General features: G+C 33.8%; 1 pseudogene; it reads right to left on the bottom strand.

Moving 5' to 3' along the window:
• Positions 1 to 754: 754 nt before the first annotated feature.
• Positions 755 to 22,769, bottom strand: LOC121995077 (annotated as a pseudogene).
• Positions 22,770 to 24,451: the final 1,682 nt, after the last annotated feature.

Raw genomic sequence — 24,451 nt, 5'->3', positions numbered from 1 at the left:
AAATATGCTCCACTTGGTTACCAAGGTTACCAATTAAATACAACACACTTGATGCACATCTTTTAATAAGTCTATCAAACATCTTCATTCTTTTCAATGTGGGATGAAACATATATCACTATTTCAACATTAACTACTCGTCTAAGCTCCTCAGATGCAGATAAACTTATGACTTTAATTAAAATTGATGAAAACTGTGTCTACAAAGGTATTCTTAGAGAATTTTGATCAAAGGTGTAGCCATCTAAGAAAAAAAAAATTACATTGGTAATTATATTGGGAAAAAGGTTAATCCGAATGACTTGCGTCCTGATCACAGTCCTCGAAAATCTACTAGTGTGAGTCCATATCAGACCGCAAGCAGACGTGACCTAAAGACACAGTCAAGAAATAATAATAATGAATTCATCATTAAATTATCGGTAAAGGTTTCGATCAATTAGAGTCTCAAGCTTTAATTTACACTATTTGGGACCACTAGACTTATACTTAGATCAGGTCAAGTTTGACTTGGTTAGGATTGATAATAAAGAACTCATCATTAAATTGTTTGTAAAGGTTTCAATGTGTTGGAATCCCAATTAGCATGGCACGATCTCAGACCGGGTCAAGTTTGGATCGGTTTTAGTTGTATAGTTTTACGAAAATTATATTTCATCGCGTCTTTAAGTTTCGGCTAGATGAAGCAAAGCGAAGAAACAAGGCGGGTGATATAATTGAACTATATGTAAATTGCATAATATTTGAAAACATGTATGGAAGAAATAGACACTTTCATTTTTCTCGAGTGCATATACAAATATCTGTATAACTTTAACCGTTAACTCGTGTACAAAATCTTCTCTAATTAGTAATTACTCATAAATTTATGAAAATTTGATTTGATCAAAGATCCTAGCATCGGACAAGCATTGAGAAAGAAAATGAAATGCTACGATTTGGCCTTCTTAGTTGCGGCATCGACCACTGATCTGAATTGTTCAGGATCACACGGGATGCGAAGAACTCCTGGCTGCGCGTACCCAAACTCTTGCTCAGCCATTTTCAGCAACGCTGCGAAAAACGGATCTTTTAAGAGTTTAGTGGGCACCAAAAATCTCTCCTCTTTTTCTTTTCCGACGATCATCGGCACATAGCCTTTTGGCACTCCATCCTCCTTCCTCCTCCCCATGAGTTGCACTACTCCTCGCCCTCTTCTTTCCTTCACTGATTGAATTAGGCTCGTTGTTTCCCAGATTTATGTAGCCGAATTGAGTGGAGTTGACCGTTGACTTCCATCCACCCAGCACCGAAAGCAGAAGAAAGGATGTGTCTAAAGTCAAAGCCACTCTTTTGGAGCAAAGATTCTTTGTGAATTATTGATCAAAAATAATGGTCCTCATCGCTAGTTGTGTTATCAAATCATGACCAATCAGTAGTGCGGGACAAAGCGTAGATCGACCAATCTCAAATTTCAGAAAATATTTAGGAAAAAAATTGTAAACTCAACTATTTTTTCCATTTTTTTCCCTTACCTATAATGCAACACAATATTTATATCAATTTTCAATTTTAAAAGAGATTTTCTAACTAATTTAATCTCTAGTACATGTATGTATGTTGGAATTGGTGGTCATGAACTCAAACATGTAATATAATTCACTCTACAAACTTGAACAAATCATACAAATTAGAAATTTAGCAAACCATACAACTTAGAAATTCAATTGATACGATCATGAATTCAGTATAACAGAATCGAACCTTGGATTAACAAAAGTCTGAGCCATAGCGATCAAGTTCACCTTCCCTCATCGATGCTAGTGTTTCCAATCGATTCGGCAGACAAAATTCTGGTTTCCACACTGTCAGTACTCCAAACTGGAAAGCTAGAGCTAGATCGCTCTGTTCCATGTTTTCGGTACGAAGCATCAGAATTCCCGGGGGTTATAGAGCTGCTGCTCACATCCCTACTTTGCCACAGGAGCAAATAAGAAGGCCTCTCGGTCACATCCATGATTTCTAGATCCCCTACAAGCATAGCCACGACCCGCGACATCGGTGGTCGATGCGCTGGTAATGCTTGGGTACAAAGTAGAGCTACTCCAATGACCCGGTTGACCTCTTCCTCGTCAAATGATGTTAGGCTTCGATCCACCGCCTCTATTTTTTGATTGTTCTCATGTAGATTCCAGGCCTAAGACAGGAATTTGGTCAGCTGAGATTTTCTTAAAAAACGCTAGACCCTTAATTCATTTCAAGGAATAAGTTAATACAATATTAATCAGATCTAAAATGTTGAGATTTAGTTATACATACCCATTCAAGAAGGTAAATTGTCTCTTGATCAAGTCGATCAGAGTTGGGCCTTCCGCTAACAACCTCCAATGCCAGCACTCCAAAAGCAAAGACATCAGCTTTCTCGGTAAGATGCCCTCTCAGGGCATACTCCGGTGCCAGATAGCCACTTAACATAATCAATATCAGTAATTAGCAAATATTAGTTTATAGTGTAAAATCAATACCAGGTGAAGTAGCACACTAGCACTTACATTGTACCAGCAACCTTTGTGCTAATGTGAGAAATCTTGTCATCATAGAGCTTAGCTAGACCGAAGTCTGAGATTTTAGGGTTAAGATCAGCATCAAGAAGAATATTACTAGCTTTGACATCTCTATGCACAATACGAACACTTGATTCCTCGTGGAGATAAGTTAAACCTTTTGCTACACCCAATAATATATTGAAACGCTTTGGCCAATCAAGGTGTAAATCTCTCTTCCCTGCAAAATCATTTACTCCACAGTCAGGACTCAAACTCATTCATACATGTAACTATCCTTCCATGATTTATTAAGCATCAATCGCAACATACCAAAAATTATTTGATCAAGGCTACAGTTTTCTAGGTACTCATACACCAAAATCCGGTTTTCTTCATCGACACAGCAGCCGTGCAATTTTACAAGGTTTCGATGTTGCACAGCAGATATAACTGCAATCTCTGTCAAGAATTGGGCCTTTCCTTGGTAAGACGTTGCTGAGAGTTTCTTAACGGCTACTTTTCTTCCATTGCTCAGTGTGCCCTGCATGTTAGCCTATTTGCTTCAATAAATCCAACTTATTATTGTATGGATAAAGGATTGGTAACTTAGTTGTAAAAATACAGCAAATAACAATCTTCACTTCACCATTAAATTATTGACCAATACTAATTCCTTCTTTAATTTAGGTAATAACTTAAATGCACAATGCTCTTAAAAAAATTGTTAGTCATCCAAATTATGTAATTGAATCAAGACAGATGATGCAGAGAAGACACTGAACAAAATATACTTACCTTAAACACTGGGCCAAAACCTCCTTCTCCCAATATATTGGCAGGATTGAAGTCTTCGGTTGCAGCCCTCAGTTCAGCATAACTAAAGGTGTAAGGTTTCACATCTAGTCCTTTTAATACTGCAGAACATTTTGCAAAGAGATCTAAAATGTTAATTCAACTATGGTATGAGTGATTTATATGCTGACAAGTACCTTTAGATTGTTCATTTATCCTTTTATGTCTTTGAATTAACATAAAGGTTGCACATATAGCTAAGAACACTACAACAGCAACACCAGCCAAAACACCAGCAATTAAACCCTTACGCTTAGGACCATTTTCAGGGCTTGCTGTATATGGTATGTTTGATACAGTGGGTGTAAAATCTGCAATCGTTCTAAATATTAGGAGTTAGCCATATCAAATAAGAAAGTGAAATTCTGTTTTGCGTGACTACCATGAGGGTATACACTGATAGCAGAGATGGAAGGGCCATAATATCCTCTATACGGTGTGCAGCAAGTACCCTTTCCAGCCCAAAAGAAATGGATTTCAAGAAAATTGTTTGTTACTGGAGAAATGTATTCCTTAACAACAGCTCTAAAAGATCTCCCACCAGCTTCCTTTCTTATATCAAAGTCCTTTTCTCTAAGATCACCCTATAACAGTCAAGATATACAGGAAAGGAACATATAGAATCAGTAACTTCAGGCAAATTGTAACAGTTCAATGATTGTATGTTCTTCTTAGAAATCATTTAAAGCATTCTCTGGTTAATGTGGAAAGAATAGAAACTTTTCTTACTCCTGCAAGCTGTTATTTGACTTTTTTGAAGTCTCTTGGGAAACATAATGTTAAAATATCTAAAAATTTATAGTTAAATTAGAAAATCATACGCATTGTACAAGATCAGTCAAACATTGTTGCAACATCAGAGTTAGTTTTGACTCAGGCATGTGATGCGTTATTTGTTCTCGACTTTACTATATTTTTTTTTATTTGTAATGCAAATCATTTCAATATAGTAGATTGCTGCAAATTCAGTTTCAAAAGTCATACCTGAATATAGATATCGAAAACCCTTCTACCCAAACTTTTCCAAGTAGTTGGTCCAAGGATCATAAACTCTGAGAATTGAAGCTTGATGGAGTAATTTCCATTTTGAAGACCGAAACCATAATATCGCAGTGAAGATGGAGACATTCTAGCATTGTGAAATAGATCTGGGTCTAGAGTATTCTCGAATACAGTTGCAAGGTTAATTATATAATTAGCATTGGCAGCATCTAAAAAATTTCCAACACTGCTGATACCCCATTTAACTGTGTCTGTCACATAGTATGATGCACTTGAGAGATTTGCATTGTCGGTCTCATACACAGTGTCATCAGAAGATTTAACCGGACTACTACCTCCACATAATATACCAAAGGAATAATCTGAAATTATTTTAAAGATAATGCTGAATCAATATGAATGTTTGAATAAGTTTCTATCAAGAGGAGTTAACACATAATTATTAGTGAACAAAGTTGTAGTTTCTCACGGTTTGGAGAACCACGATTGCATGGGATATCACGCTGAAGGCATTTTAACCCCAAAGGCAATTGGCTGCTTAGATCACCAAACATAAGAAAAATGATTTAAAAACAAAAAGACATTACACACAAAAAAAACACAACACTTGGGATAATTTTTTTGTATTAAGGAAGTACCTGCTGTTGGAAGCGTCAATAACAAAGTTGTTTGCCACCAAGTTCCTGGATACCCAAGATTAAGAGAAAAAAGTGATGAAAACACATAAAGAAGCTAACTAAACTGTTATGATGAAAACATTTTAGTCTGACTAAAGCTCAAGAGTACTTGAAGACAATGAGTTACCAGATGCTCTAATTGATAATATTTCCATAAACAATGCTAGAATTAACTGATTTTTATAGGATCAAAGAAGATTCTTGTGTACCACATACAATTCTAGATTATGTTGATTAACCCAAGAGGGGAAGCTTCCTGATAAATAATTGTATGATAGGTCACTGCAAAGAAACACAAAAGTCTACATAATAAGAATCAGATGAATACATATAAGGAAATTAAACTAGATGGAAATTTAAACCTAGGTTTGAAGCCATAAGCAACAAGAAACATACATGTTCATTAATGAATTACTCTTTTCCGCTGGTAGGTTACCAGATAGGCTGTTGTTGCCAAGGAATCTGATTAAGGAGTAGATGAGTAAAGACTTTAAGTTCAAAAAGCAATCAATCCAAACCAGAAAAATATGGTAAATTAAGTGTGAAGGACTAATTGAGCATTTCTCACAAGTATTGAAGTGAACTTAAACTGAAGAGAGATTGAGGAACCTGGCCTGTTATATTGTTGAAACTCAAATCTCTGCAGAAGCAAATAGTTATGAATGGTGAAATCATTGGCCAGATGGAAATTAAATAAAATGCTGAGATCCACTACTAGAAGTCTAAAACATCAGTGAATATTACACAAATTGACAACTCATATACAAGGCATAAGAAGCTTACAGATCCTTTAAACTTGTGTATCGTGAGAAGTCTTGTGGAATAGAATCAGAAATCTTGCAATTTCTTAACACTCTACAAAAATAATTAGGATGTTATATGGGACATAAAGCCTAAGCTAAACAAGAAAACAAATTTAACCAGGTTAACTTACAAAGTGCTCAAAGATGTCAAGTTACTAATAAATTCCAAAGAAGAGCTCCCATTTATTATCTCTCCTATTCTTCTGCATAAGAAAGTTCAATATTTTCTTAATCAATTAAGAATTTATAGTTCTGGATCTTTAGAAATATGATGCTTTGTGTGAATCTGAAACATTATACGCAATAATTAGAGTAATCTAACACATTCATAGCACTTGAGGAACTGAATTTAGTTTGCACCAAGAAAAGAATCTCACTTGATTCATTATAGAAAACAACTTACAGTTCAGTCATTTGGGTGAGGTTAGAAAATGTTGCAGGAAGTGGACCTTCAAAGGAGTTACCTTGGAGGCGCCTATGAAGAAAAATAGTAAAACTAGTATTCGAATTGTCTATGAAACATGATCACATACCAAATTGCAGTTTAAGGGACAATGAACATAGAATAGAGATGTACATGTTACATAATGAAAATATTTAATTAACATCTGTTGTTGTTGCAGAATCCTCTTCTTAAGGCTAAACTAATTGAAACAAGTTAGGAAACTCAATAATGGGATTAAAGACATGATTCTTATCCTGCCATTTATCTGGTGGTTAAGATTAACATTTGGGTTGACAATTTACATAGGTTATCATGATCTAATGCAACCCTCCATCTTCTTTTATAAATAATATATTAATAATATAATATTAATTAGTATTTATACATTAATGAATATACTTTTATTATTTATTTTGACCTTTTTAAATTAAATTAACATTATTAAATATGATTTAATTACTCATTAATAATCTAATAAACATAAGGTGTGTATTGATAATCAAATATCATTATGATTGTTGTTATGATAATATATTGTCCGCTATGTAGAATTTTATTAACCTTTTATTTTATTTATTACTTAAATTGTGTATTGCTAATAATAATGGTATTTAATGAAATATGATATGCATCCTTCATAAGTTTTCAAATATCCTTAGTTATCTTGCATAGAAAATAATGTTCTTATATGTTAAAATGTTTCATACAACTTCTGATGATCTAATCAATCCAATATAACATAATACTTGAGATTCTTTACTATTTAATCCCGATCTTGATATTCATTTTGACAACTTTGAAATCTAAATTATGATAAAAAGATGGCATCATCTGAAGAAACATGCTTTAGTTATAAAGTCCATTCTGAAACTAATATTTATCATGAAATAGAAGTTGAATAGCAAGATTTGATGCATGTATAGTTTTTCTAAATAGTTGGAACTCATGGCTTGAGAGATTCCAGAATGAAGTACTGAATCTTACAAGCTGATTAGGTTGCTCCATCCCCCTATGTAGTCAGGTATTCTTCCTGTGAAACTATTGTCTGAAGCCCGCCTGAAGAAAGAATGAGATTCCATGTTGGACTAAACTATAATATGGCCAGGTTAGACATTAGTTGAACTTACATTATCATCAAGGTTTTAAGATCGGACAGAGTTGGAGGTAGTTCACCGCTAAGTCCAGCACTATCCACATACCTATCCATCAGTAGAACAAAGGAGTTCAGCATGTATCAATTATGCTGTAAGGTAATTGAGATTGGAAATTCAAGAGGCAAGAAAAACTGACAATTGTTTTAGGTTGGTCAAATTCCCAAATTCTGCAGGAATAGAACCAGTGAAGTTATTGTTTCCCAAACCCCTGCAAAAGTATTTTTACCTTTTCCTTTAGAAACTTGACAGAAGGTGTAAATTTAATGATCATTATATTATTAATCATGTACTTTAGGATGTGATCATTTATTTCAGAAACTTTATGCCAGAAATGAAAAACAGGGAAGAAAACAATCTCTCAGGGAAAAGTTAAAAAAAATATTTACAGAGAGATTGACTTCTGAAGGTTCCCAAGTTCCTTCGGTATTGGCCCTGACAAGGCATTAACCCCTACAGTTCTGATGATGGTCATATGAACTGATTAGATGACAGTGATACTGAAAAATAAAATTAGACCATTTATAAAGTGAAAAAAATCTTACAAGTATTCCATTCCAGTAAAATTCCCAAAAAATGCAGGCAGAGGACCAGTGAGGTAGTTCTCCCCTAAATTTCTGCAATAGATATATTTGCCATAATCAAACAATTTCCGTAGTATTGCCATGATAGATAGACTCTGGATAATTATTCATGCTTCTCTTTATATGCTTTCCACATTTGTACTCATATTCCTTGTGTTACCTTCAGTTCTAGCTTGGTTATCTAGTTGTTCATGCTAAATAATCATGCTTGGTTTTGGTTTCTCGATTAAGGTATATTGTATAGTTAAGTTCTCATTTTGATGTTACTTTAGATAGTGTGAACCAACTGAAGACAACTATTCAATGGATCAACCTCAGGCATAGCATGACAATATATGATATGTAGAGAGTTGGAAACCGTTTATCTTCAAAGACAAGTGAAAAATTAAATTACACGATCAAGAACATAAACTATCTTACAGATTAGTGAGGTAGGGTAGATTCTGCAGCTCTAGCGGAATAGTTCCGGTCACATCCAAGGAAAATACCTTTCTGAAAGCAACATGAATAAAATTTACACATATTTATAGGAAAAGGAAAAAATTCTCAAAAAAAAGAAAGGAACATGTGTATGAGGTTCTTGCTCCTGTTTAGCAATGGTTCAAACACTATTCGTGCATGCTAAATGTGATTAAGTGTGGTGATGCCAAAACTTGTGATTTAAAACTACACTACATCATTAGTAGGCCATTCATGACAATAAGTGATGCTAAAATTAAATATATTGCAATGAATCATGCGCCATTCAACCCTAGTGATTGAAAATGTTGGTACATATAGGGCTGATCCAAACATAATAAGTATAATGCTTATGATTTCTATATGAATGAAATGGGATTAAGATAGAATTAAGCAAAACTAGTAATTGAGACATACAAGTTGAATGCTCAATCAGTCACATTGATTTTCCAGTTCTTCAACAAAAACTGAAGCATTACTATGTCAATCATATTTCAAACAGAAAATAGATTTACCATAAGAACCATAAATTACCGACACGTGATTGTTGCATGCTTGTATGTGATTTCTTTCCCCTTTCTTTGGATAGGAAAATCAGCATTTGTGACACAAGATGACATAAAATTGGCAATGATTTGGTAAACGACTGGTAAATCAAATACCCATAAAGAAGAGTAATAGAAACTCTAAACTAAGAAATATCTCTAAATTCACATTATTTTATCGTACAGCTTAGTGATATGGCAGGTGTTGTTGCTGAAACCGCAGTCGCATTTGATTCCTGGGTTGAAGTCGGCATTATCTATGCTAGTTTCATCCACTGCAGCACCACTGCACGGTTCGCCACTAAAATTCCATTTTGACGATGCCTTCAGATTCCATCTCCCTAGAATTGAGTTCAACGCCACAACTAGCAGCATTTCAATAAACTCAAGTTAGCTATGGTAAAATTAGGTATTTTCATCGTGTTACCATATAAGAGCCATACTTCTTAAAATATACAACATTTTTACTAAACTGCAAAGAATTCTTACCATAGCACAGAGCCACAGGACATAAATATGAAATATCGAGTGAAGGATAATGTAAAGACCTTGAAGAAATAGAGAGGAGATTACACCGTTGAGAAAGGAGTTTGAACGAAATCCATTCCAGAGACGAACGGATCTACTCGAACCCAGTGAAGGAAAAGAGCAAAGAGGATCAAAACCAGAATCTACTCGAAACCCATTCCACATCCGAGTGTGTTTACGAGCGTGGTGGATTCGGATACCGAGACTAATGTTTTTGAATAAACTACTTCATCACTAAAATGGGACAATTATATTGTTGCCCTTCGATCCACGACGCTATTAATTCAACAATTCATTAAAATAAATAAATAAAGTCATTAAAAAAAGACATTTTTTTTGATAAAAATATTGATTTAGCTGAGAAGACACACATGTATATAGATACCTTCAGCAGGATCTGTCTTAGGCTGAGTTTGGGCCGCTGCTCTCCCCAGCGACGCACAGAGCAGCAAACAGTACAGGACCGTGAAGGAGAACGCCATTGTTAACCTCGGAAGTTGGCTGTGAAGAAGAAGAAGAAAGCCGATCGAGCTGCTTAACGACAAGTTGGGTTATTATAATTTGATATGCAGTGGGATAAGGTCCATCCCTTCTTTTCGTGGGACCAAAAGGAAGACAGACTTTCGTGTCCTCAGCGCCCCGTCAATCCGTCCGGACCTAATACGGAAAAAAATAAATTACGAGAAAGACATACTTTCAGAATCGAATATAATGTTTTTATTGAAAGAAAACTAGCATTATAATTAATCATCAACTGTTCGTCCGCCAAAATGAAGCTTCCGTGTTGGAACGAGGCTCACAGACTTTCTTAGTTTTTTATTCAGAGACAGGATTGTGCGGGGTGAGTTGGTGAGTCTCCTTGTCCAGTCAACTAAAGCATTTGATTTCAGAAGGGAGTCGTAATTTTCTGAATAAGTAAAACGCAAGTGAATCCAACCACTTCTTTCCTTGTCACTCAGAGTCGTCATATGACTGCTGTTTCGGGGAACTTCTCAATCAACAGACTTTAAGTGGGAAAAAAGTTACTAGGGGCTACTGCGCGATGTCTCCTCGCGCCGGTCGTCGGAGGGTTGTTGGCTGTGGCGGCGTAGGGTGAGACCGGATCCTTGGTCACTTTTTATGGATCTGTTCATAATGAAATTAATTAGTTATGATTTCTCATTCATTTTTCCATTAGATTATAATTTAAATTGGGCTATCGTGCACTGATTGCAGTAGTGAAATTTGAATGCACCGCTAGTAGAAAATGATCAAACATAATAATACGATGGTTAAAAAAATTTATCATGAAATTCCGTGAAATTTATTTTTTTTTTAATAAAGTAAATAGGGGGAAAATTTTTTATCAAAAGTTTTCGTCATTTTTATTTCATCCTTCCGTTATAATAAAATTAAACAATTTTCTAATTATTTGATTCTCTACCATATTATTATTATGTATATTTTAAATATATTTTATTATTCCTAATCAAATTTTCTTTGCCTAATTTAATTTTAACTTTCTCTTTAATTATTTTATTTCTTATTTAAGTTATAATATGTGCACGCATTTAAACCCTTATTTATTTTGTACTCATGTGAAAGTTGATTTCATATTATAAACCTCCATAAATCGTCAAAAGACCTTATACTTGGGCATTGATGACATAATATAAACACATTCTTCCATGTAAGAAATTTGATTTCGATTGAATACTACTCAAAAAAAGTTAGATTTAATGAATTTTAGATCTCCTCCTCTCCTCTTTGAGTTTTTTTTGTTTGATTAGTACTAATACATGTGGTAAAAATTGATTCATTGTCAACGTCTCTATAAATCTATTTTTAGATTAACACTGAGAAAATAAATCACATATGATTACTGATAATACTAGCATATATAATTTACATGAAAATTCTTCAGTTGGAAATGAACTCACATAAAATTTTACAAAGGTTTTTTAAAAGAATAATGATATACTCAAGGAAAAAAAACTTAATAAAAAATTTAAAGATAGACACATAAAGTCACGACCCATCATTTCACTTTTTGTAGGCATCATCATTTTATGTGTCTATCCTTGAACTTTTCTTTGAGCATATTATTTTTCTTTTTAAAATTCTCTTGTTGCAAATGAACTCACGACTTTAAAATCGATGAAAACATTGTTTACAAAGTTATTTTCTAGAGAATTTTAACCAAGAAAACAACGGCAATTATTTTGGGAAAAACTAATGTGAATGGCTTGTAATTGTACTGGACCGAGGCATCTCTAGATCAATTGCCCAACTAAAATAATATTTGTTCGTCGTATTCTTTGTGAATTCTGTGTTGTCAAATCATGATCAATCAGTAGTGCGGGAGAAAGTGTAGATCCACGAAGCATAGACTTGAAATTAAACCATGAAAAATATGGTAAATGAAGGTTGACCGCAACAAGCTTTGTTGGCTGTACTTTCTTGCTTTCAACATTCTCAAATTCAGAAAATATTAAGAAAATATTAGGAAAAATAATTTGTAAACTCAATTATTTTACCTTTGATGCAATACAATATTTATACCAATTTTTAAAGACATTTTTCTAACTAATTTAATCTCTACATGTAAGTTGGAATCGATAGTAATGATTTCCAACATGTAATTCATTCTACAAACTTGAGCAAATCATACAATTTAGAAATTCAACTTCCAAATATTTTAGCAAACCATACAAATTTGAAATTCAGTCGATCCGATCATGAGTTCAGTATAACTGAGTCCAACCTTGCATTAACAGAAGTTTCAGCCATGGCGATCAAGTTCAAGTTCACCTTCCCTCATCGATGCTACTGTTTCCAATCGATTCAACAGACAAAATTCTGGTTTCCACACTGTCAGTGCTCCAAACTGGAAAGCTAGGTCGCACTTGTACATGTCTTCGGTATGAAGCATCAGAATTCTCAGCTGTTACAGAGCTGCTGCTGCTCACATCCCTGCATTGCCACAGGAGCAAATAAGAAGGCCTCTCAGTCACATCCATGATTTCTAGATCCCCTACAAGCATAGCCATGACCCTCGACATCGGTGGTCGATGCGCTGGTGATGCTTGGGTACAAAGTAGAGCTACTCCAATGACCCGGTTGACCTCTTCCTCGTCAAATGATGTTAGGCTTTGATCCACCACCTCTATTTTTTTATTGTTCTCGAGTAGATTCCAGACCTAATTAAGACAGGAATTTGGTCTCAGCTGAGATTTCCTTTTAAAAAGGCTACAGCCTTAATTCATTTCAAAGAACTCAAGTAAATTAATACAATTAATCAGATCTAAAATGTTGGGATTTAGTTATATCACCATAATTAGCATGTGTTATACGTACTTACCCATTCAAGAAGGTAAACTGTCTCGTGATCAAGTCGATCAGAGTTGGGCCTTCCGCTAACAACCTCCAATGCTAGAACTCCGAAAGCAAAGACATCAGCTTTCTCTGTAAGATGCCCTCTCAGGGCATACTCCGGTGCCAAATAGCCACTTAGCATAATCAATATCAATAATTAGCAAATATTAGTTATAGTGAAATCGATACCAGATGAAGTAGCACTTACATTGTACCAACAACCTTTGTGCTAATGTGAGAAATCTTGTCGTCGTAGAGCTTAGCTAGACCGAAGTCTGAGATTTTCGGGTTAAGATCAGCATCGAGTAGAATATTACTAGCCTTGACATCTCTATGCACAATACGAACACTTGATTCCTCATGGAGATAAGCTAAACCTTTTGCTACACCCAATAATATATTAAAACGCTTTGGCCAATCAAGATGTAAATCTCTCTTCCCTGCACTCAGAAACAACAAAATCATTTACTCCACAGCATACATGTAAGTGTCCTTCCATGATCTATTAAGCATCTATAACAACATACCAAAAATTACTTGATCAAGGCTACGGTTTTCTAGGTACTCATACACCAAAATCCGGTTTTCTTCATCGACACAGCAGCCGTGCAATTTTACAAGGTTTCGGTGCTGCACAGCAGATATGGTTGCAATCTCTGTCAAGAACTGGTCCTTTCCTTGGTAAGATGTGGTCGAGAGTTTCTTAATAGCTACTTTTCTTCCATTGCTCAGTGTGCCCTGCATGTTAGCCAATTTGCTTCTATTGGTCCAACTTATTGTTGTATGGATAAAGGATTGGTAACTTAGTATAAAAATACAGTAAATGACAATTTTCACTTCACCATTAAATTATTGACCAATATGAATTCCTTCTTTAATTTAGGTAATAATTTAAATGCACAAAGCTCTTACAAAATTTGTTAACCATCCAAATTATGTAATTGTGTCAATTCAGATGATGCAAAGAAGCAAACTTGTTATACACTGAACAATATATATACTTACCTTAAACACTGGACCAAAACCTCCTTCTCCTAATATGTTGGCCGGATTGAAGTCTTCGGTTGCAGCCCTCAGTTCAGCATAACTAAAGGTGTAAGGTTTCACATCTAGTTCTTTTAATACTGTTTAACATTTTGCAAAGAGATATAAGATGTTAATTAAGATATGGCTATATGAGTGATTAATATGCTGACAAGTACCTTTAGATTGTTCATTTATCCTTTTCTGTCGTTGAATTAACATAAAGGTTGCACATACAGCTAAGAACACTACAACCGTAACACCAGCCAAAACACCAGCAATTAAACTCTTATGCTTATGACCATTTTCAGGGCTTGCTGTCAGTGGTTTGTTTGATACATTGGGTGTAAAATCTGCAGTCATTCTAAATATTAGGAGTTAGCCATATCAAATAAGAAAGTGAAAATCTACTTTGCGTGACTACCATGAGGGTATACACTAATAGCAGAGATGGAAGGGCCATAATATCCTCTATACGGTGTGCAGCAAGTACCCTTCCCAGCCCAAAAGAAATGGATTTCAAGAAAATTGTTTGTTACCGGAGAAATGTATTCCTTAACAACAGCACTAAAGGATCTCCCACCGGCCTCTTTTCTTATATCAAAGTCCTTCTCTCTACGTTCACCCTAAAGATATACAGAAAAAGAACATAAAGAACTAGTAACTTCATGCAAGTTGCAACAGTTCAATGATCGTATGTTCTTCACATTGAAAGCATGGTTAATGTGGAAACAATAGAAACATTTCTTACTACTACAACCCGTTATTTGACCTTTTTGCAGTCTCCTTGGAAACATAATGTTAAAATATTTAAAAATTTATAGTTAAATTAGAAAATCATACACACTGTACAAGATCAGTCAAAAATTATTGCAAAGTCAGAGTTAGTTTTGATGCAAGCATGTGATGCGTTGTTTGTTCTCGACTTTAGTAGTTTATGTTTTAAATTTTGTAATGAAAATCATTTCAATAAAGTAGATTGCTAAAAATTCAGTTTCAAAAGTCATACCTGAATATAGATATCAAAAACCCTTCTACCCAAACTTTTCCAAGTACTTTCAAGGATGATAAACTCAGAGAATTGAAGCCTTATGGAGTAATTTCCATTCTGAAGACCGAAACCATAATATCTCAGTGAAGATGCAGACATTCTTGCATTGTGAAATAGATCTGGGTCTAAAGTATTCTCGAATACAGTTGCGAGATTAATTATATAATTAGCATTGGCAGCATCTAGAAAATTTCCAACACTGCTAATACCCCATTTAATTGGGTCTGTCACATAATATGATGCACTTGAGAGATTTGCATTGTCTGTCTCATACACAGTGTCATCAGAAGATTTAACCGGACTACTACCTCCACATAATATACCAAAGGAATAATCTGAAATTATTTTAAAGATAATGCTGAATCAATATGAATGTTTGAATAAGTTTCTATCAAGAGGAGTTAACACATAATTATTAGTGAACAAAGTTGTAGTTTCTCACAGTTTGGAGAACCACGATTGCATGGGATATCACGCTGAAGGCATTTTAACCCCAAAGGCAATTGGCTGCTTAGATCACCAAACATAAGAAAAATGATTTAAAAACAAAAAGACATTACACACAAAAAAAACACAACACTTGGGATAATTTTTTTGTATTAAGGAAGTACCTGCTGTTGGAAGCGTCAATAACAAAGTTGTTTGCCACCAAGTTCCTGGATACCCGAGATTAAGAGAAAAAAGGGATGAAGAAACACAAAGAAGCTAACTAAACTGTTATGATGAAAACGTTTTAGTCTGACTAAAGTTCAAGAGTACTTGAAGATAATGAGTTAGCAGATGCTCTAATTGATAATATTTTCAGAAATAATGCTAGAATTAACTGGCTTTTATAGGATCAAAGAAGATTCATGTGTACCACATACAATTCTAGATTCTGTTGATTAACCCAAGAGGGAAAGCTTCCTGATAAATAATTGTATGATAGGTCACTGCAAAGAAACACATAAATCTACATAATAAGAATCAGATGAATACATATAAGGAAATTAAACTAGATGGAAATTTAAACCTAGGTTTGAAGCCATAAGCAACAAGAAACATACATGTTCATTAGTGAATTACTCTTTTCCGCTGGTAGGTTACCAGATAGGCTGTTGTTGCCAAGGAATCTGATTAAAAAGTAGATGAGTAAAGATTTTAAGTTCAAAAAGTGATCAATCCAGACCAAAAAAAAATGTTAAATTAAGTGTGAAGGACTAATTGAGCATTTCTCACAAGTATTGAAGTGAACTTAAACTGAAGAGAGATTGAGGAACTTGGCCTGTTATATTGTTGAAACTCAAATCTCTGCAGAAGCAAATAGTTATGAATGGTGAAATCATTGACAAGATGGACATTAAATAAAATGCTGAGATCCACTACTAGAAGTCTAGAACATCAGGGAACATTACACAGATTGACAGCTCATATACAAGGCATAAGAAGCTTACAGGTCCTTTAAACTTGTGTATCGTGAGAAGTCTTGTGGAATAGAATCAGAAATCTTGCAGTTTCTTAACACTCTACAAAAATAATTATGACGTTATATGGGACATGAAGCCTAAGCTAAACAAGAAAACAAATTTAACCAGGTTAACTTACAAAGTGCTCAAAGATGTCAAGTTACTAATAAATTCCAAAGAAGAGCTCCCATTTATTATCTCTCCTATTCTTCTGCATAAGAAAGTTCAATATTTTCTTAATCAATTAAGAATTTATAGTTCTGGATCTTTAGAAATATGATGCTTTGTGTGAATCTGAAATATTATACTCAATGAGGGTTTGCCACAAAATCATAGATTAGAGAAATCTAACACATTCATAGCACTTGAGAAACTGAATTTAGTTTGCGCCAAGAAAAGAATCTCACTTTTGATTCATTATATAAAACAACTTACAGTTCAGTCATTTGGGTGAGGTTAGAAAATGTTGCAGGAATTGGACCTTCAAAGGAGTTACCTTGTAGGCGCCTATCAAGAAAAATAGTAAAACCAGTATCAGAATTGTCTATGAAAAATGATCACATATCAAACTGCTGTTTTAGTGACAATGAACATAGAATAGAGATGTACATGTTACAGTTACATAATGAAAATATTTTAATTAACATATGTCAGTTATTGCAGAACCCTCTTCTCAAAGCCAAACTAACTAAAACAAGTTAGGAATCTCAATAATTGGGTTAAAGACATGTTTCTTATCCGGCCATTTATCTTATGGTTAAGATTAACGTTGGGTTGACAACTTGCATAAGTTATCTAGATCTAATACAACCCTCCATCTTCTTTTATAAATAATATATTAATAATCTAATATTAATTAGTATTTATACATTAATGAATATGCTTTCTTATTTATTTTGACCTATTGAAATTAAATTAACATTATTAAATATGATTTAATTACTCATTTATAACCTAAATAACATATGTATGGATAATCAAATATCATTATGATTGTTGTTGTGATAATATATTGTATGTTAATGCAGAATTTTATTAAACTTTTATTTTATTTATTACTTATATTGTGTATTGCTAATAATATGGTATTTAATGAAATATGACATTCATTATTCATAAGTTTTCAAATATCTTTGGTTGTCATGTATAGAAAACAATTTTCTTATATTTTTAAATTTTTCATACAGCTTCGATGATCTAATCAATCCAATATAGCATAACACTTGAGATTCTTTTCTATTTGATCCCAATCTTGATATTCATTTTGACAACTTTGAAAGCTAAATTATGACAAAAAGCTGACATCATCATAAGAAACATGCTTTAGTTATAAAGTCCATTCTGAAACTAATACTTATCATGAAAAAAAAAAGAACATATCCTTAAATAGAAGTTGAATAGCAGGGTTTGATGCATGTATAGTTTTTCTAAGTAGTTGGAACTATGGGTTGAGATTCTAGAATGAAAGTACTGAATCTTACAAGCTGATTAGGTTGCTCCATCCCCCTATGTAATCAGGTATTCTTCCCATGAAACTATTGTCTGAAACCCGCCTGAAGAAAGAATGAGATTCCATGTTGGACTAAACTATAATATAGCCAAGTTAGACTTTAGTTGAACTTACAATGTCGTCATGATTTTGAGATTGGACAGAGTTGGAGGTAGCTCACCGCTAAGTCCAGCACTATCCACAAACCTATAGATCGGTAGAACAAAGGAGTTCAGCATGTATCAATTATGCAGTAAGGTAATTGTGATTGGGAATTCAAGAGGCAAGAAAAACTGACAATTTGTTTAGGTTGGTCAGATTCCCAAATTCTGCGGGAATAGAACCAGTGAAATTGTTGTTTCCCAAACCCCTGCAAAAGTTTTTTTTTTTCCTTTTCCTTTAGAAACTTGGAAGGTGCAAATTTAATGATCATTATATTACTAATCATGTGCATTAGGATGTGATCATTTATTTCAGAAACTTTATGCCAGAAATGAAAAAAAAAGGAAGAAAACTCTCAGGAACAAGTTAAAAAATATATTTACAGAGAGTTTAACTTCTGAAGGTTCCCAAGTTCCTTTGGTATTGGCCCTGACAAGTCATTAACCCCTACAGTTCTAACGATGATCATATGAACTGATTAGAAGACAGTGATAATGAAAAATAAAATTAGATCATCTATTAAGTGAAAAAGTCTTACAAGTATTCCATCCCAGTAAAATTCCCAAAAAATGCAGGCAGAGGACCAGTGAGGCAGTTCTTCCCTAAATTTCTGCAATAGATATATTTGCCATAATCAAGCAATTTCTATAGTATTGCCATGATAGACTGTGGATAATTATTCATGCTTCTCTTTATATGCTTTCCACATTTGTACTCATATTCCATGTGTTACCTTCAATTCTAGCTTGGTTATCGAGTTGATCATGCTAACTAATCATGGTTGGTTTTGGTTATCTTGATTGGGGTATATTGTATAGTTAAGTTCTCATTTTGATGTTGCTTTAGATCGAGTGAGCCAACTGAAGACAACTATTCAATGGATCAACCTCAGGCATAGCATGACAATATATGATATGTAGAGAGTTGGAAACCATTTATTTTCAAAGACAAGTGAAAATTAAATTACAGGATCAAGAACATAAACTATCTTACAGATTAGTGAGGTAGGGTAGATTCTGCAGCTCTAGCGGAATAGTTCCGGTCACATCCAAGGAAAATACCTTTCTGAAAGCAACATGAATAAAATTTACACATATTTATAGGAAAAGGAAAAAATTCTCAAAAAAAAAAAAAGGAACACATGTATGAGGTTCTTGCTCCTGTTTAGCAATGGTTCAAACACTATTCGTGCATGTTAAATGTGATTAAGTGTGGTGATGCCAAACTTGTGATTTAAAACTATACTACATCATTAGTAGGCCATTCATGACAATAAGTGATGCTAAAATTAAATATATTGCAATGAATCATGCGCCATTCAACCCTAATGATTGAAAATGTTGGTACATATAGGGCTAATCCAAACATAATAAGTATAATGTTTATGATTTCTATATGAATGAAATGGGATTAAGATAGAATTAAGCAAAACTAGTAATTTAGACATACAAGTTGAGCGCTCATAAATGTCATCAGTCACATTGATTTTCTAGTTCTTCAACAAAAACTGAAGCATTACTATGTCCATCATATTTCTAACAGGAAATAGCTTTACCATAAGAACCATAAATTCCCGACACAATCTTGGTGATTAATTCCTCAAAAAAGGTAGAGGAGTAGCAATAATTTAATACTCCAAGCATGCTTGTATGTGATTTCTTTTCCCTTTCTTTGGATAGGAAAATCAGCATGTGTGACACGAGATGACGTAAAATTGCCAAACCATGAAGAAGAGTAATAGAAACTCTAAAGTAAGAAATAGCTCTAAATTCACACTATTTTATCATACAGCTTAGTGATATGGCAGGTGTTGTTGCTGAAACCGCAGTCGCATTTGATTCCTGGGTTGAAGTCATCATTATCTATGCTAGTTTCATCGACAGCAGCACCACTGCACGGTTCACCACTAAAATTCCATTTTGACGATGCCTTCAGACTCCATCTCCCTAGAATTGAGTTCAACGCCACAACTACAAGCATTTCAATAAACTCAAGTTAGCTATGGTAAAACTAGGCATTTTCATCTTGTTACCATATAAGAGCAATACTTCTTAATTAGGTCAATGGCACTCCGAGCCATTAAAATATACAACTCTTTTACCGAACTGTACAGAATTCTGATCTTTCTTACCATGGCACAGGATATAAATATGAAATATCGAGTGAAGGTTGATGTAAAGATCTTCAAGAAATAGAGAGATTAAACCGTTGAGAAAGGAGCTCAAACGACTTCCATTTCAGAGACGAACGAAGCTACTCGAACCCAGTAAAAGAAAAGGGCAAAGAGGATTAAAACCAGAATCTTTCGCACCTTCGTTCCGATCCATTTTCGACATCTGATCAGTGCGTTTACAAGTGAGTGGTGGATTCGGATACCGAGACTAAAGTTGTTGAATAAACTACTTCATCGCTAAAATTGGATAAATTAAATGGTGGCAAAATCATGCATCTCCTCCATCCTCCCAACTTCCCCTATTAATTCAACAATTCATTAAAAATATATAAATAAATTCATTAACGAAAGACATTTTTTCGATGAAAATATTGATTTCTTTTCCATTTCCAAACTTTATTTTTCCGTTATTCTTCCTTCTCATTAAATTACGGGACATTTATCAAGCGGTCTTTTATACAAGTCAAACAACTAGTGAAATATTTTACTACTGTAGTAAATTAATCTAATATATATGTATTGGAGAACTATCCACACATATATATATATATATATATATATATATATATTTATATATATATATGAATTGACTTATTTAGTACGTCAATTCATGAGGATTTCAAAATTAAATTTAGGCTAAATTTATTATTATCATTTTGATATATAATATTTAATTATTAATTTTTTTTTTTACTGAAACCACTAATTAAGTTCCTAAATACCTAAATCATGCCAGGCTATAGTATCATGATAAAATATTTATATTATTATCTAGGCATCCACAATTTGATCCTTAACTATGATGTATTTATAAGAATTTTTTTTTCCAAATGGGACGTATAACTAAAGGATGTTAGATTTCTGGACTGTCCACCACGCACGCTTCCCAACTTACCGTAGTGACCAGTGCGAAATTCTGTGGGGTCAAGTCAATCACCTTAGATATAATCGATGAGGTTAACTAAATTTATCATTTTTTAAAAATAACCAAATCATATATCCTATATTCATTTTATCCCGCTTATTTATACGTGATTACTACAATATAGCAGTTAACTACTGTAATTTCTCAATATATTATGTCAAATTGATATTTGAAGGTATAGATATAATCAAAAAAAGTAGACAAGCACATAGGACCTGAATGCATACAATTCCAAGCTCTCTAGATCCATAAGTCGATTTTGACAAAAAAAAAAAAAAACTTATAGACCTATAGAGCTTAGAATTGTATAAAATCAAGTCATATATGTTCGTCTAGGTCTCCTGATTATATTCATATCCTTAAATATTAATTTCACACAATATATTGAAAGTATTAATTTTTAAAATATGAATGTGTTCAAAAAAAAATCTAATTTGTATTAAAAAAATCATTAATCTTAATATATTAGACTAAATTGATGTTTAAGAATATGAATATAATTAGAAAACTAGAGGAACACATAAGATGTGGTATCATATTATTACGAACTCTAAATTCATCAATCGATTTTGATAAAAAAAAATACACAATATATTGAAATAAATAATTTATTTTATATTTTTTAAATATGAATAGGTCTTAAAACAACTATTTATTTTTAAAAATAATACACTGGTCCGACAACTACTACAACTACTACTAGTGTAAATGAGAAGGGTAAAATGAGCATAAGGCGAAATCGCTCGCCCCCAGCGCCCCCGTCGCACCCGACCCAAGGCGATCACGAGGGAAGTAAATCACAGCATCTTGAGCCAGCATGTGGCAGGTGGGGTGAGTTGCACAGGGACCGGGGATTTACGCCCCGACTACCCTGAGTTTTGACCTCGCGACCTCATGTGGTAAGCATCCCACCACATACCAACTCGGATGACCTGTGGGGTCTGTAAATTGGGTATTTAAGAAACTTAACTATGTGGTTCGATAAAAAACTATTTAATTATTATAAATACTTACTTATTAGACTAAAATAATAATTTAAAATTATGATTAATTAAAATCTAGGTCTAATAATAGGATTAAATAGATTTAAATTTAATTTAATTTAATTTACTTTATATTAATCGATTTTTTCTTGAAGGAAAATAATAAAAAAATTAAATTTTGGCGTGTTTAAGAATAAAATGAATTAAAAATTTTAAAATAGGGAGAGGAAGGTGCAAAAACTTAGAAGGAAAAAGAATTAATCATTGAAAAAAAAAAATTAACAATTAAAACAAGAAAAAAAAATAAAAATTGAAAAAAAAAAAAACAAATTCAACGTACGGCTTAAAACAAATTATTAAAAAAAAACTAAACGGCTTCTCGCGAGACGGGGCCTCGTGGAGGCCGGCCATGGGGACTCGCAAAGTCAGTGTCGTGCAATATGAGATTTAACGCAGACACATATACCTTCAGCAGGATCTGTCTTAGGTTGAGTTTGAGCCGCTGCTCTCTCCAGCGACGCACAGAGCAGTAAACAATACAGAACCGTGAAGGTGAACGCCATTGTTAACCTTGGAAGTTGGCTGTGAAGAAGAAGAAGAAGAAGGAGAAAGCCGATCGAGCTGCTTAACAACAAGCTACATGCTGCATCAAAAGCTTATTATATATAATTTGATATGCATGCAGTGGGAAAAGGTCCATCCCTTCTTTTCGTGGTCGTGCAGGCATGGGACCGAAGAGGGAGACTTTCAGGATCGAATTTAATGTTTTTATTGCGAAAAGTAAAATACAATTGTGACCCCTTATTTCTTTCCTTGTCAATCACAATCAAGATGACTGCGATTAATTTGGAGGAACTCCTCTAGTTCGTAATCCTAATTTTCGTTCTTGTCCCATCCCTAATTTATTAGGGTTGAAATCTAGTTAAAATTAACTATGATTTTTCTTAAATTCATCTTTTCATTCAGATTATAGTTTGAATCGAGACAGACGATCAAATGCCGTTAACGGTGGCAGGCAACCCTTGCTAGGTGTCATATAGTTCGCCTATCACTAGCAGCCTCCGGTCGTCTGTGTCGATTCAAATTATAATATAGGTGGGAAGATGAATCCAATAGAGATTGTAGTCAATTTTGGCCTAATTCCAAACTTGATTTGACTTAAAAATTACGAAAAAGACTAGGAGAAGACTAGAGATTATGGATTAGAAGATCTACACTCCTATTAATCAATTAACATATATACTTAATTGGACAGTGTGTTAATAATAAAATTAAACTTTTAACTTGGTTCTGTGCCTTCTTTTATTAGTCTGAGCATACTTTTTTCATATCTTGATCATCTACATTATTGACTAATGGCCATATATAATTTATCTTTTTTATATTTACTAAAAATATATTAATGGAGGCAGGGAGTGAATCATCTTTTTACCAAGCGATATCCGTTTTCGTTTGACTTAATGACACCTAACATTTTACGGAACTGGTTAGTCGGACCAGGAGCAATCCAGCACGTCTATGTCGACATTGATGGCTTGATATAAACACATTGACATTAGTGCTCCAATGTGGCTGACAAAATATTATTCTTCATCATTATATTAGAGTTCTCAGACTATGAAAATCTTAATTAATATAAGTAAGATGTTAAAATTCTTAAGCATGCAGTGTTAAGAATTTATCTCTTCCATATTAATTTAGGGATGGATTGATAAAGGTATCAGGATGAGCAAATTGATTTTTGCCATATATATATCTTCATCAGGTCCCCAGAATTCTGGTGTAGCGGTAAGGATCCTTAACTATTTCATAGATATTCACAGTTCAATTTTTAATTATGATATATTTATAAAGATTTTTTTTAAAGATTTTTTTTTCAAATGAGATTTATAATTATAGGATAAATCCAATCAACCTGATTAATTATATATACCATTCACCAGGATTTGTCTTTGTCACTTAGATTGAGTTTGATTTGACTCTTGAGTGTCCTCTCTCTCCAGCGACGCACTGAGCAGCAAATTAAACACAGGATCACGAATTAAGAGCTACAACACCATTCTTTAATCTTGGGAAGGAGAAAGCCTCAGCCACTCTGGTGGCCACCATGCATGCTGCTGCGTCAAAAGCTTATATAAACAGATGATCTGATACGCCATGGGGAAAAGTCCATGGAATATAATTAATGTTTTTATCAAACGAAAGCTCCTTCCTGGTTAGTCTGGCCAGGAGCAATCCCGCACGTCTATGTCGACATTGATGGCTTGATATAAAC

Source organism: Zingiber officinale, chromosome 6A (assembly GCF_018446385.1).
Source record: "Zingiber officinale cultivar Zhangliang chromosome 6A, Zo_v1.1, whole genome shotgun sequence".
NCBI classification, from domain to species: domain Eukaryota; kingdom Viridiplantae; phylum Streptophyta; class Magnoliopsida; order Zingiberales; family Zingiberaceae; genus Zingiber; species Zingiber officinale.
The sequence above is the reverse complement of the archived record's forward strand: the minus strand, read 5'-3'. Positions and strand labels throughout refer to the sequence as shown.